Source organism: Hippopotamus amphibius, chromosome 10, assembly GCF_030028045.1.
Source record: "Hippopotamus amphibius kiboko isolate mHipAmp2 chromosome 10, mHipAmp2.hap2, whole genome shotgun sequence".
In the NCBI taxonomy this organism is placed as follows: Eukaryota; Metazoa; Chordata; class Mammalia; order Artiodactyla; family Hippopotamidae; genus Hippopotamus; species Hippopotamus amphibius.
In genome coordinates this window covers 31,646,222-31,658,653 of record NC_080195.1, presented here as the reverse complement: position 1 = coordinate 31,658,653, position 12,432 = coordinate 31,646,222, and the positions used below count along the sequence as shown (strand labels likewise).

The 12,432-nt window shown below is 39.5% G+C and overlaps 1 protein-coding gene across 1 annotated transcript in view; it reads left to right on the top strand.

Annotated features, from left to right (window-relative positions):
* Window positions 1-12,432, top strand: part of ZMAT4 (zinc finger matrin-type 4) — a 356,647-nt gene that overhangs the window by 236,758 nt on the left and 107,457 nt on the right. The gene's annotated exons all lie outside the window — the stretch shown is intronic.

The following is a 12,432-nucleotide window of genomic DNA, read 5'->3' as shown; positions in this document are numbered from 1 at the left end:
GTGGAATTGTATGTGCGATAAATACATCAAGCCAAGGATTTCACTAAAAAAAATCTAACAGAGATTTCTGCCTATTCTCATGAGAACCAGGTCAACAGAAAATAGTTTCTCTGAGGTCCTCTGCCCAAGACTCGATGGATGTCACAGCAGGAATCGGCAGAGACAAGGCATGCTTTCCCAGCTGAAGGTTGCCTGAAAATTTCCATTGGAGTTTTCAACACTCCTTTCTTCATCCAACAGCCGTTCTCTGTTAGGACTTGGCCACTCCAATATGCTTGGGAATGCCAAAGGCTTGGGGACCAAACTAATTGGAGTTAACAGCTTGCTTGTAGGCTCCCCATCTCCCTGTGAGATGATATAAACAGAAGTCCTGATCAGGTGACTCAAGATGGAGATTTTAGAAACAGAAAGCTTGTTACGTGTTACTTTATTTCCTCTTTGATGCCTTCTTTGATTTTTTCATTTATTTTCCTCTTCATTCCACTAACATTGAACTTCTACTGGGTACCAGGCACAAAGTGCTAGAGATACTACAGTGAATGAGAAGAGAAGGTTCCTGTCATGAGAAGAAGCAGGAAGTAAACAAGCAAAATATGTTTAGCCTGTGACCAGTGTCAATGGGAGGTAGGTATCTTTAAATGGGAAGGTCAGTAACAGTCACTCAGAGCAGCTGGCATTTTGAACTGTGACCTAAAGGGTCCCGACATGAAGCACCTGCCCCTTTAAGCAGAGGTGCTGGCAGGTGCAAAGGCCCTGTGGTGGGCAGAGAGCCTGAAGCTAATGAGAGGAGAGGGGTAAAAAGTGAGATGGGGCTTAGATGAAGTCACATTACATAGATCCTAATAGGTTGTTGGAAGAATTTGTGATTTATTCTAAGTGCACCTAGATATTTGCAGTTTATCTTATTTGTGAATCTAAATGTTCCACCTTTTGTCTACTTTAGGGTGTGGTTCATTTCCATTCTGGGTCACTGGCTCTTCCCTCAGGCCAAGAGCAGGCCCTGCTCCTGTCATTCCTGGGGACTCACCCTTTACCTGTTTCCTTTGTTCAAGGCCACATTTGTCAAACCACTAGCAGGTTTTTAAGGTAGCAACCCTTTCTGGTAAGAGGACCATCATTCATCCATGGTTTTCAGTGCTAAGAAAAAGCTCTGGAGTTCCTTTAGGATGAAGGTCATGAATGACTGACCAAGGTCTCTTTAATAGTGTTGGGGGTGGGGGGAGAACAGAAATTTCTTGACAATCTTGAGTTGAAGAGGAAACCAAGCTCAAGGAGAGTGTGTTGGCTCCAGCAGAAGAGCAGGGGTGTTAGAAAGAGATGCATTAGGTGCGTCCGGGCATGTTTGGGTAGTTTATTCACAGGAAAATGGACCTAACAAATACACATTGAAGTCTTCACTTCAGAACAGAGGAATCTGGCCACTGATTAAGTCCTGTCTAGTTGGGCAAGTAAAAGAGCCCATGAAGGTGACAGTGGGAATGTAGAGGTGAGACTCCCAGATCATGGGATCAGAAGGGTCAGGTGAGCCTTGAAGGACACTGGAAGATGTGCTGGTCAGGCAGCTGCGCGGGGCCATACTGCAGGCTGAAGACGGAGCCCATGCAGAGGCCTGGGAGCCTGGGACAGCAGCACCCCCTGAAGGAGCTGTGTGGGATGGCCTGAGCTTAAGGCCACATTTGGGGTTAAGGGGAGAAGTACCTGGAGAAAGTCAGATCATGGTGGGAGTTGAATACTTCCACTGAACCCTGAAGGCTATGGGGAGTAACTTAAAGATTTTGGGCAGGGAAATTACACTTTGATATTTGTATTTGTGAAAGAGATCTCTGCAGAGAGCAATGTGGAGCCTGGATTAGAAGGGAACTGGATGGGAAGTGGGAGAGTTATTGGGAGGAGACTAACTTAATCCAGTGAGAACTTATGCCAACCTGCCATAAAGAAAGTCATAGTAGCGGGGACATCAGTAAAGGGAAAAATGAGAGACAAATTGGATGTGAATTCAACAGAATTTGGTGGACAGTTGGTCCTCCAGAGCCCTTCACAGCTGCCCCTTCCATGTAGAGGCAGATCCTACCTATGACTGACTCTTAACTGGCCAGGCTGCCTACCCAGGTACCGTCAGAACCTTCTGCTGAAGCACGAATCCCCAGGGCTGGGCATTTGGTGTTATCCACCCTGATGCTTTTAACCCAGTTGTGGTCATTGCAAAGTTTCGGGAGTGGGGGTCCTTACCTTCTTATTCTTTGTTTCACCTACAGTATCTGAAATGATGTATCACTGATGGCAGGTCCTGAGTGGATGCCCAGGATCTGAGTGGTCTCACTCCTGTTAACCAACTCCAGTTTCTCTGGTGCCCTCAGAATTATGGGTCTGAAATGGATGATTGAGTATTTGACAGTGCTGAATACTTGATAAAAAATTACTGTGTCACCAAGGGGGGAAAAGGGGAGGTGGGATGAATTGGGAGATTGGGATTGACATATGTACAATAATATGTATAAAATAGATAGCTAATGAGAACCTGCTGTATAGCACCAGGAACTCCACTTCACTGTACAGTAGAAACTAACACACGTAAAACAACGATACCCCAATTAAAAAAAATTACTATGTCAAGGAAGGTGTAATTTTACTCCATGTAATAAGTTAAAATGAAAGCCTTAGTTCATTCCTTATAGGAATATTTTCAGTCTCTGGAAGCTGTATGTATTTTATCTAGTTGCGAATCAGCAGAAACTAGGGCCTTTAAGCAGATGTGATAATTATAGAACACAATTCTAAATTGAATGGTAGGGGAAGAGGTGCCAGAAGAAAATGCTCAGCTTAGATTACACCTGGTTATTTTTGCATTATTATTTTTAATGTGTTTTGACACCTCAGCTGTTGCATCTAGACTCACTCTGATCTTCTGAGCCCACATTTTGGGTTAGATAATTAAACTGCTTAAATGGCTCCTATTCCTGTCATATTACTGGAGTGGGAAAATAGGGTGATAGGAAGAGGTCATTTTCACTCATTTGTTCATTCATTCATTCATACTTTTCAAAAAATAATTAAATTATTGGCTGTATTGGGTCTCTTTTGCTGTGCGCAGGCTTTCTCTAGTTGCGGCAAGCGGGGGCTACTCTTCGTTGTGGTGTGTGGGCTTTTCATTGTGGTGGCTTCTCTTATTGTGGAGCACAAGCTCTAGGTGGGTGGGCTTCAGTAGTTGTGGCATGTGGGCTCAATAGTTGTGGCTCACGAGCTCTGGAGCACAGGCTGAGTAGCTGTGGCACACGGGCTTAGTTGCTCCACAGCATGTGGGATCTTCCTGGAGCAGGGATCGAACCCGTGTCCCCTGCGTTGGTGGGTGGATTCTTAACCACTGCACCACCAGGGAAGTCCATTCATTCATACTTACTAACTGCCTATTATGTACCAGGCTCTGTGCCTAAAGTTATATGGACTATTGAAATGTCTGTGACTCATCCTCTAACCTCAAAGGGCTTAACGTCTTGAGAAGAGAGGGAGAGCAAGATAATACCTTCACTGAAATAAATATAACACAAAATATGAAAAAAAAATTAGGAGCTTAAAAGCCTCCCCAGCACGATGCTTTGGGAATTGAAAATTGAGAAACAATGACTTCCAGCCTGGAGTTAGCATCCAGACATGTGGAAACTGATGACCAGTTTCTTTAGAGCGGAGGGATCAGCAGCACTAAACGTGCAGAGAGATGGCAGGAGGGTGAGCACGGTTAGCAATCGAGTTCAGTGGAGTTAGATGTGTAAGTGAGATAAAGGTGAGAAGATGAATCAGAACCAAAGTATAAATAGCCTTACATGTCAGGCAATGCTGAGCTTTATTTGATCGCCACTGGCTTTTTTTTTTTTTTTTTTTTTTGAGTAGGGAGATGCCCGGTCTCATCTATGCTTTAGGGGGATACCTGTGTGATGGATTGTAATGGGGGGACTCAGGAGGCCAGGAAACTGGATAGAATTGATACAGAGGTCTGTGTGAAGGCCTGGAGGGGCCCGAGGTCCAGCAGGGGGAGGGGAGAAATGGGACCAGTGAAAGATACACATATTTCTCTTCGCCCTGTTCAGCAGACTGTCCCCACCTTGGCCAAATGAAGAGGAGCCAGAGCATTAGAAATTTCAAAGACCCTTTGGCGAGGCCTTGGGAACACTAATAGGAAAAACAGAAATTTAATGAGTAATATGAGTAATAACTTAAATTTCTGTTCACTCTCAAATCCAACAAGAAACAGAGCTGATGAACATTCATGGCAGTCTGTTTCCATTCTGTAGGGTCATTCTTTCTTCAGCCGAGACAGATTTTGGTCCGTTATTGTTCTTCATGAAGCTGATGAATGGAACACTGTCTGAAGAAGCTGGGTTAACGCTTCATCATCCTACAACAGATGAGCTTGGCTTTTCAAATGGAATCATTCTGCCTCCATTTGTGTGTTGTGGGCAAACTCATCAAACAGAGTAACCTGTATTTCTAATTTCAGGATAAGCAACTACATTGGAAATAGCCTTAAATTTGACACGTGGCACTCATGTCCTCGCTTTTGAAATGTGGCCCAAGAAAAGGGCAAAACCATCGTCAAAACACACCCATCAAAAATCCAGGTTACTTAAGTGTTCTTTAGTTGCCAATTTTGTGTGCATTGAAAGTATCATGGGAAGCTATTTTCCCTCTTCAGTGCTCTGAGGCCTTTCCTCAGTATTGATTGAAGTTCTCTATTGTTTAGTTTAAGCTTAAAAACTAGGATAGTATTTTGCAAGAGCTCAGCACAGTGTTTTCCTAAGGTTCTAGGAACGTGTATCTGCCATGCTGGCTCTTAAATAGCTGGGTGCCCTGTTAGTGGCTTTGTTAGTTGAGCTTTGTAGTCAACAAAATAAGGGATGCTTTGTGAAAAGATGCAAAAGCAGGAGAAACCTGTCTTTTAACAAGTGGAAAACTATTTTCTTTGTTTCTAAAATTATAGCTTTAACTCCATGCAAAAAAGTCATCATAAGTGTTGATTTTTTTCAAAGCTGCTACAGATAGACCCAATTTTCTGCAGTAGATGGGATTCTACAAAGTGGATTGTGAACTGAGATTGAGGTACACAAAACAAATGTCAGGTTTACTCAAAGGAGAGCCTACCTACTGATGTTTTTGTTCACTGTCTTATTTTGACTCATATTTAATGGGGACTTAGCATCTTACCGTCATTGTGATAAACCTTGGCATTATCTTGGGATATAAAAGAGATTCTCCCATTTCAAGAAGTCCACAGCATGGTGGTGGCCATGGCAAGGGCAATGTTGTGAAAGGCTGTTTACCTGAAGCTCTCTGAGGTATCCTGTGTATATAAATGCATAGAGGTATAGGAAGGAAAACACACACACACACAAATGTAGTCTGTTCTACACATTTGATCTATTTTTCAAAAGGATTCTGTTACTGGCAACTATCATCTCATGTGAATGTTTCCCCAGTAAATGAGGATGTTATAGCTGAGGTTGATGTAAGGGAAGAAGCAGTAGGCATCTTGGTAAATTGTGTGTGGAATCTTTGTGTGGCTATATGCCCAGGGAGGAAACTGCTGGATGAAAATGGAGAAATTCAGTCCTGTAGATGCTTTGCTCTAATGGAATTACTTGAAAGGAAGATCTTATTTATTCATCCACTGGTCATTCAAGGAATCCTTGTCAGGTGGTTATTATGTTTATGTTATATGTTATTATACTGGATGTTGGGATGCAATAATGAACAAGACATAGCCCTGACTTCAGGAGCTTTCGGCGCTTAATAGGAAAAGCCAGCTGTTTTTTTTTTCTTCAGATCTTTATTGCAGTATACTTGCTTTACAATGTTGTGCCAGTTTCCACTATACAACAAAGTGAATCAGCTGTATGTATACATAGATCCCCATATCCCCTCCCTCTTGAGCCTCCCTCCACCCTCCCTATCCCAGCCCTCTAGGTCATCACCAAACATTGAGTTGATTTCCCTGTGCTGTGCAGTAGCTTCCCACTAGCTATCTGTTTTACAGTTGGTAGTGTATATACGTCAATGCTACTCTCTCACTTCGTCCCAGCTTCCCGTCCCCACCCCGTGTCCTCAGTCCATTCGCTACATCTGCATCTTTATTCTTGCCCTGCCACTAGGTTCATCAGTACCATTTTTTAGATTCTATATATATGCTTTAACCATAATTCAAAAAGTTACATGTACCCCAATGTTCACTGCAGCGCTATTTACAATAGCCAGGACACGGAAGTAATGTAAATGTCCATCAACAGATGAATGGGTAAAGAAGATGTGGCCCATATATACAATGGAATATTACTCAGCCATAAGAAGGAATGAAATTGAGTTATTTGTAGTGAGGTGGATGGACCTAGAGTCTGTCATACAGAGTGAAGTAAGTCAGAAAGAGAAAACAAATACTGTATGCTAACGAAAAGAAATGCTTGCTTTTCGTTAGCATAACGAAATTCTCCAATGGTTTACGTCTTTACTGTATGAAATGGGGAAAATTTCCCTAACATCTTGGAGAAAACATTTTAATTTAAAAATATACAATAATAAAACTAAAGATTTATCGGGACTTTCCTGGTGGCACAGTGGTTGAGACTCCGAGCGCCCAATGCAGGGGGCGCAGATTTGATCCCTGGTCAGGGAACTGGATCCCACATGCCACAATGAAGAGTTCACATGCCACAGGCTAAGGAGCCCACCTGTTGCAACTAAGACCCACACCACCAGATTAATTAATTATTTAAAAAAATAAAAAATAAAACTAAAGATTTCTTTAGCAATATCTCGGAGGCTGGTGGTGTGCTAGCAATAGAAACGTTATTTACCAAAACAGATCTTTTATTTGGAAGCTGTGATGCCTCCATTAGCTGAATGGGTTCTTAGACTTGTGTAATGAACAAAAATATGCCATAACTTGAATTTCGAGTCTATTTTTGCAAAGTATGACAAATAATGATACATTTACTGAAACAGCGAATGGACCAGTGAAGTGGCAGCATGCTTTTCACAGATACCAGCTGGCAAACTGTTAAATGATTTGAAATGCGTTATCAAGTGCTGCTGTTTTGTAAATAAGAGTCTTGATCTCTTACGCTGTTATGTGTGAAAGAGGGGCATCTATCACTCACTAGGAACCCTTTTAGTAGGGGAGCTGTGGTTTCTGGTTACTCATTAAGGTTTGATATAATGGACTCAGAAAGAGAAACCCTGGAGTTGAGTCCTGTCTCTGTTACTAAGTAGCTGGAAGATCCTACTGAGTCACTTCCCCTCTCTGGGCTGCAGTTTCCTCTCTTATACCATGAAGATGTTGGGCTGGTCATCACAGTGTCTCTTTAGCATCACTTTCCATCTAGTTTCCATCTAGTCAGTCTGGACCACAGAGGAACAGTTTATTGTAAGTCCATGTGCTTGGGGTGTGGACAGTTGTAGCTCCAGAAAAGGATCTGGTACAGATTGCCTAAGACCAGTTTTAATAATGAACGGACCCTACCTTGGATGCATAACTTGACTTTGTTCCCCCTCTATTCTTTTTTGACCACCCCTGGGCTTCTGCACTTGGGCGGCGATGTAAAGACTTGATTCAGGTATATAGTCTTACCAAAAAGCTTTGTATTACTATTTGGCTTGAGTCTGGACAAACTACATCTCTACTTGAAGCTCTAAGCAAACCAACACAATTAGAACTCTGGAGGCACCCTGACTTATTCCCTTAAAACCTGAGACTTGCTGTCAGCCTCAAGGGTCAATGCCATCTTCATCCTCTTACTCATCCCCTCATCTCATCTCTGTTCTCTAGCCTTCCCTCAATTTCAAGTGCACATCTGTAAGTTTCCAATTTTCAGCCCTCAGACATAAAAGTTCTTCAGTGGAGTCAGTGGTCATTGGAGTCTACAACACACGTGCACACACACATACCCACACATACACACATGATTACCGATCATATATATTGTTTCTAATTGTCTCTTATTTTCTCCAAGTGTGGTTACTATTTGAATGGAATTCACAATTGTTGCATCCAATCATGGGGGTCCAATTCTATTAATAGTGGAATAACTTATGAGACCAACCCTCCCACTGATAAGCACTCTGAACCCTGGACAATACGAAAAGTCATGTACTTGAAGGCAATGGAGAGCATTCAGAAGCAAGAACTTGAGAGAAGGGAATACTTGGAAGAAAGAAACAGCATTGAGTGAGTTTCCCAGGTTTTGTGGCTGTTTTCCTCAGGGCTGACCTGAGCACCAAGCTGATTGGCTAAAACTCAGATGAAAGCTCACGGTCTTAATGGCTTGAAAGAGCTCTGGGGGCAATGGCACTAGAAAGTGGAGGAACAATTCAAGAAAGAAAAGCCATAGAGCAGAAGCCTGAAATTCTGTGTTTATACTCTGCCTGAACTTGTACCTGACACCTAAACAATACATCCACGAGGCCAACTCCAAGCAGCCTAGCAAAGGCTAAAAGGACTGAGCAGAAATTTCAGCTGCTACGCCCACCCTCCGCTCTGACCGACAGACAGACAGACAGACAGACAGACAGACACACACACACACACACACACACACACACAATTGGGGGTAGTCTGAGTCCAGCTAAGTTCACTGCCTGCTTTAAAAATCAGTGTTCTTTGGAGGAATATAACGGAATCCAGAGTTTACACAGTGTATCATTTCATAATGTCCAGATAAAATACTAGGTTAATATACATGCCTATGAAGAAATAGGAAAATGCAACCCATATTCAAGAGGAAAAGCAATCAGTGCAGACTGACACTAAGGTGGTCCAGCTAATGGACATGCTTGAGGACATAAGGAAAATATACTGATAATGAGGTAGGAAATATAACATCCAATCAGCAATAGAAACAAGAAGAACCAAGTGGAAATTTGAGATCTGAAAACAAAATTTTCAAAATTAAAACATCACTGTTGTGTTTATAATACCAGCTGGATTTGACCAAAGAGTCAGCAAACTTGAATTTGTATCAGTAGAAGTGACCTAATCTAAAGAACACAGAGAAAATGTATAAAAAGAAATTAAAATGCCATAGTAATGCATGAGGTAATGTCAAAAACTGTAACATGTGACAGAAACAAATTTACATAAGTAGGATAAACATAAATCCATACCTTGAATCATCATGTACATCATAGTCAAACTGCTGAAAACAGAAGATATAGAGAAGATCTTAAAAGCAGCTGAAGAAATCGTACACATTACATATGAGGCAATGACAACATGACTTATGGCTGATTTCTCATGAAAACAAACAAATTGAGTCCAGAAGTCAGGGGCATTCCTCAAAGTCCTGGAAGGAAAACAACAACAAACAAATAAACAAACCTGTCAACTAGTGAAAATATTTTTCAAGAATAAAGGTGTAACAAAGACATCTTCAAATAAACAAAAACTTAAGAGTTTGTTGCCAGCAGATCTGCACTGCAAGCAGTGCTACAGAAATTCTTCAGGCTGTACAGAAGTACCAGATGGAAAATCAGATCCTCAAGATGGAATGAAAATTACCAGGCATATTAAATATGTAGATTAGCATAACAGACTTTCTTTTCTCTTAATTTTTAAAAAGTACATACAATTCTTTTTAATTCCCCTTTTTAAAAAATTGAGACATAATTTGCATGCCATGAAATTCACCATTTTAAAGTATACAATTCAATGATTTTTAGTCTGTTCATGAAGTTGTGCTTCCATGAACACAATCAGTTTCAGAATGTTTCTTCACCCCATAAAGCCCTGCACCGTCAGCAGTTTTTCCTCATTCTCCCCTTGCCACAGCCCCTGGCAACCACTAATGTACATTCTGTTTCTGTGAACTTGCCTATTCTGAACATTTTGTATAAAAAGAATCATACTCTATGTGCCTTTTGTGTCTGGCTTTTTCACTTAGCATAATGTTTGTAAGCGCCATCTCTATTGTAGAATGTATCAGTACATAACTCTTTTTGTTGCTGAATCATCTTCCATTGTATAGATCCCCTTTTATTTATGCAGTTACAAATTGATGGACATTCAGGCTATTTTAACATTTTGACTACTATGAATAATACCACTTTGAACATTCACATTAAAGTTTCTGTATGAACATATGTTTTCAGTTCTCCTGGATATATACCTAGGAGTAGTATTGCTGTGGTATACAGTAACTCCATATTTAACTTTTTATGAAACTAAAGACTTGTTTTCCAAAGTGGCTGTGCAGTTTTACATTCCCACCAACAATGAATGAGTGTTCCAATTTCTCCACATCCTTGTCAACTCTTATTATTGTCTATCTTCTTGATTCTAACTATTCTAGTGGCTGTGTAGTGGTATTCCACTGTGGTTTTGATTTACTTCTTCCTTATGGCTAATGACATTGAGCACATTTTCATGTGTTTATTGGACATTCGTGTATATTCTTGGGGAAATACCTGTGTATATCCTTTACTGAGTTTTTAATAGAGTTGTCGTTTTATTTTTGGATTGTAACAGTTCTCTATTTAGTCTGGATACTAGACTCTTATCACACATATGATTTGCAGTTTTTCCTCCCATCTGTCACTTATCTTTTTAGTTTCTTAATAGTATCTTTTGAAGCACAAATGTTTCAAATTTTGATTAATTTATATATGTGTATATATATTGCCTAATCCAATTGTCACAAATTTATCCCCATTTTTTCTTCTAAGAGTTTTACAGCTTTACTTCTTCCATTTAGGTCTTTTGTCCATTTGGGGTTAATTTTTTGGTAAGGTTTTAGGTAGGTTTTCAGCCTTATTGCACGTGCATATCCAGTTGTCCCAGCAATGTTTGTTGAAAAGACTGTTCCCTTATTGAACTGTCTTGGCATCCTTGCTGAAAATCAATTGACTACAAATGTGTGGGTTCATTTCTGAATGACCAATCCTATTCCATTGATCTATATGTCTGTCTGTATTCCGGTATCACACAATCTTGATTACTGTAGCATTTTGAAATCAAGAAGTATCAGTGCTACAACTTTATTCTTTTTTCTAAGATTATTTTGTCTGTTCTGGGTCCCTTCTGTTTCCATATGAAATTTAGGGCCACTTTGTCAATTTCTCTAAAAATGAGAGTTAAGATTTAATAGGGCTTGTATTGAATCTGCAGCTCAATTTGGGGAATATTGCCATTTTAACAATATTAAGTCTTCCAATTCATGGATACAAGATTTGCTATATTTGGTTAGGTCTTTAAAAAGTTTCCTTCAACAATATTTTATACTATTCAGTGTACAAGTCTTGCACCCATGTTGTTAAGCTTATTCCTAATATTGTATTCTTTTTTCATGCAATATTAAGTGGCACTGCTTTCTTAATTTCTTTTTCAGATTATTTATTTCAAGTATTTAGAAATATATTTTTAAAATATTGACTGTTATCTTAAACTTTTGTAGAACTCACTTATTAACTGATTTACAGTGTTGTTCAAGTCTGTTTTTTTTTGTTGTTGTTGATCTTTCTCCTAGTTGTTCTATCCATATTTAAAGCAGGATATTGAAGTCTCCAATTATTATAGCTGAATTGTCCATTTCTCATTCAATTCTGTCAATTTTTGCCTCATACTTTTGAGGCTCTATTGTTAGGCATACAAATAATTGTTACATTTTATTGGTAGGTTGACTGTGTTATCATTATAAAATGTCCTTCTTTGTCTTTATACCATATGTAGAGTAAATAAAATTGAGAAGTATAACAAAGAATGGAAATGTAAGTTTCTTACACTTTTTTGGAAGGGATACAATATTAATTCTCTATAGAATAAAAAGTTAAAGTAGGTGTACAAAAATCCTTAGAGAAACAACCAAAAAAGATAATGGGTAAATTAAAATGGTATTCTAAAATAATTCAATGAAGTCAAAATAAACATGAAAGAAGAAGAGAGACAAAAAATAGATAGGATGAACATAAGTAGTGAAAACGGAAGCCTCAAATCTGACCATCTTAATAGTTACATTAAGCATAAAATGATTAAATACTCAATTAAAAGGAAGAGATTTTCAGAATGAATAAAATTTAAGAATAAAATTAAAGACCCAACTAAACCTACAGTGGAGACACCTCTTTCTGTGAACTTATTACAGAGGAGATGCTTATTATCTATCACAGTGAGAATAACTAACAGAAGATTAGGATTCTGTTGGTAAGAGATGTGTATAATCTATGCAAAATTACACTGTTGTATTACTGTTACAGTACTATATCCATATTACTCCATATGGTTATATACATATAATGGTATATACTATACTTTATGGATGACTTAAGGGTGTTCAAAGGTAATTTTGATTTTAATTATTTTATTTCCTATGGAAACTGTGCCCCTCATGAGTGGTCACTCAACTTTGCTTAGCTCACATCCTTTGTGTGAATATCTACCCAGTGCTGGAAACCTTACTG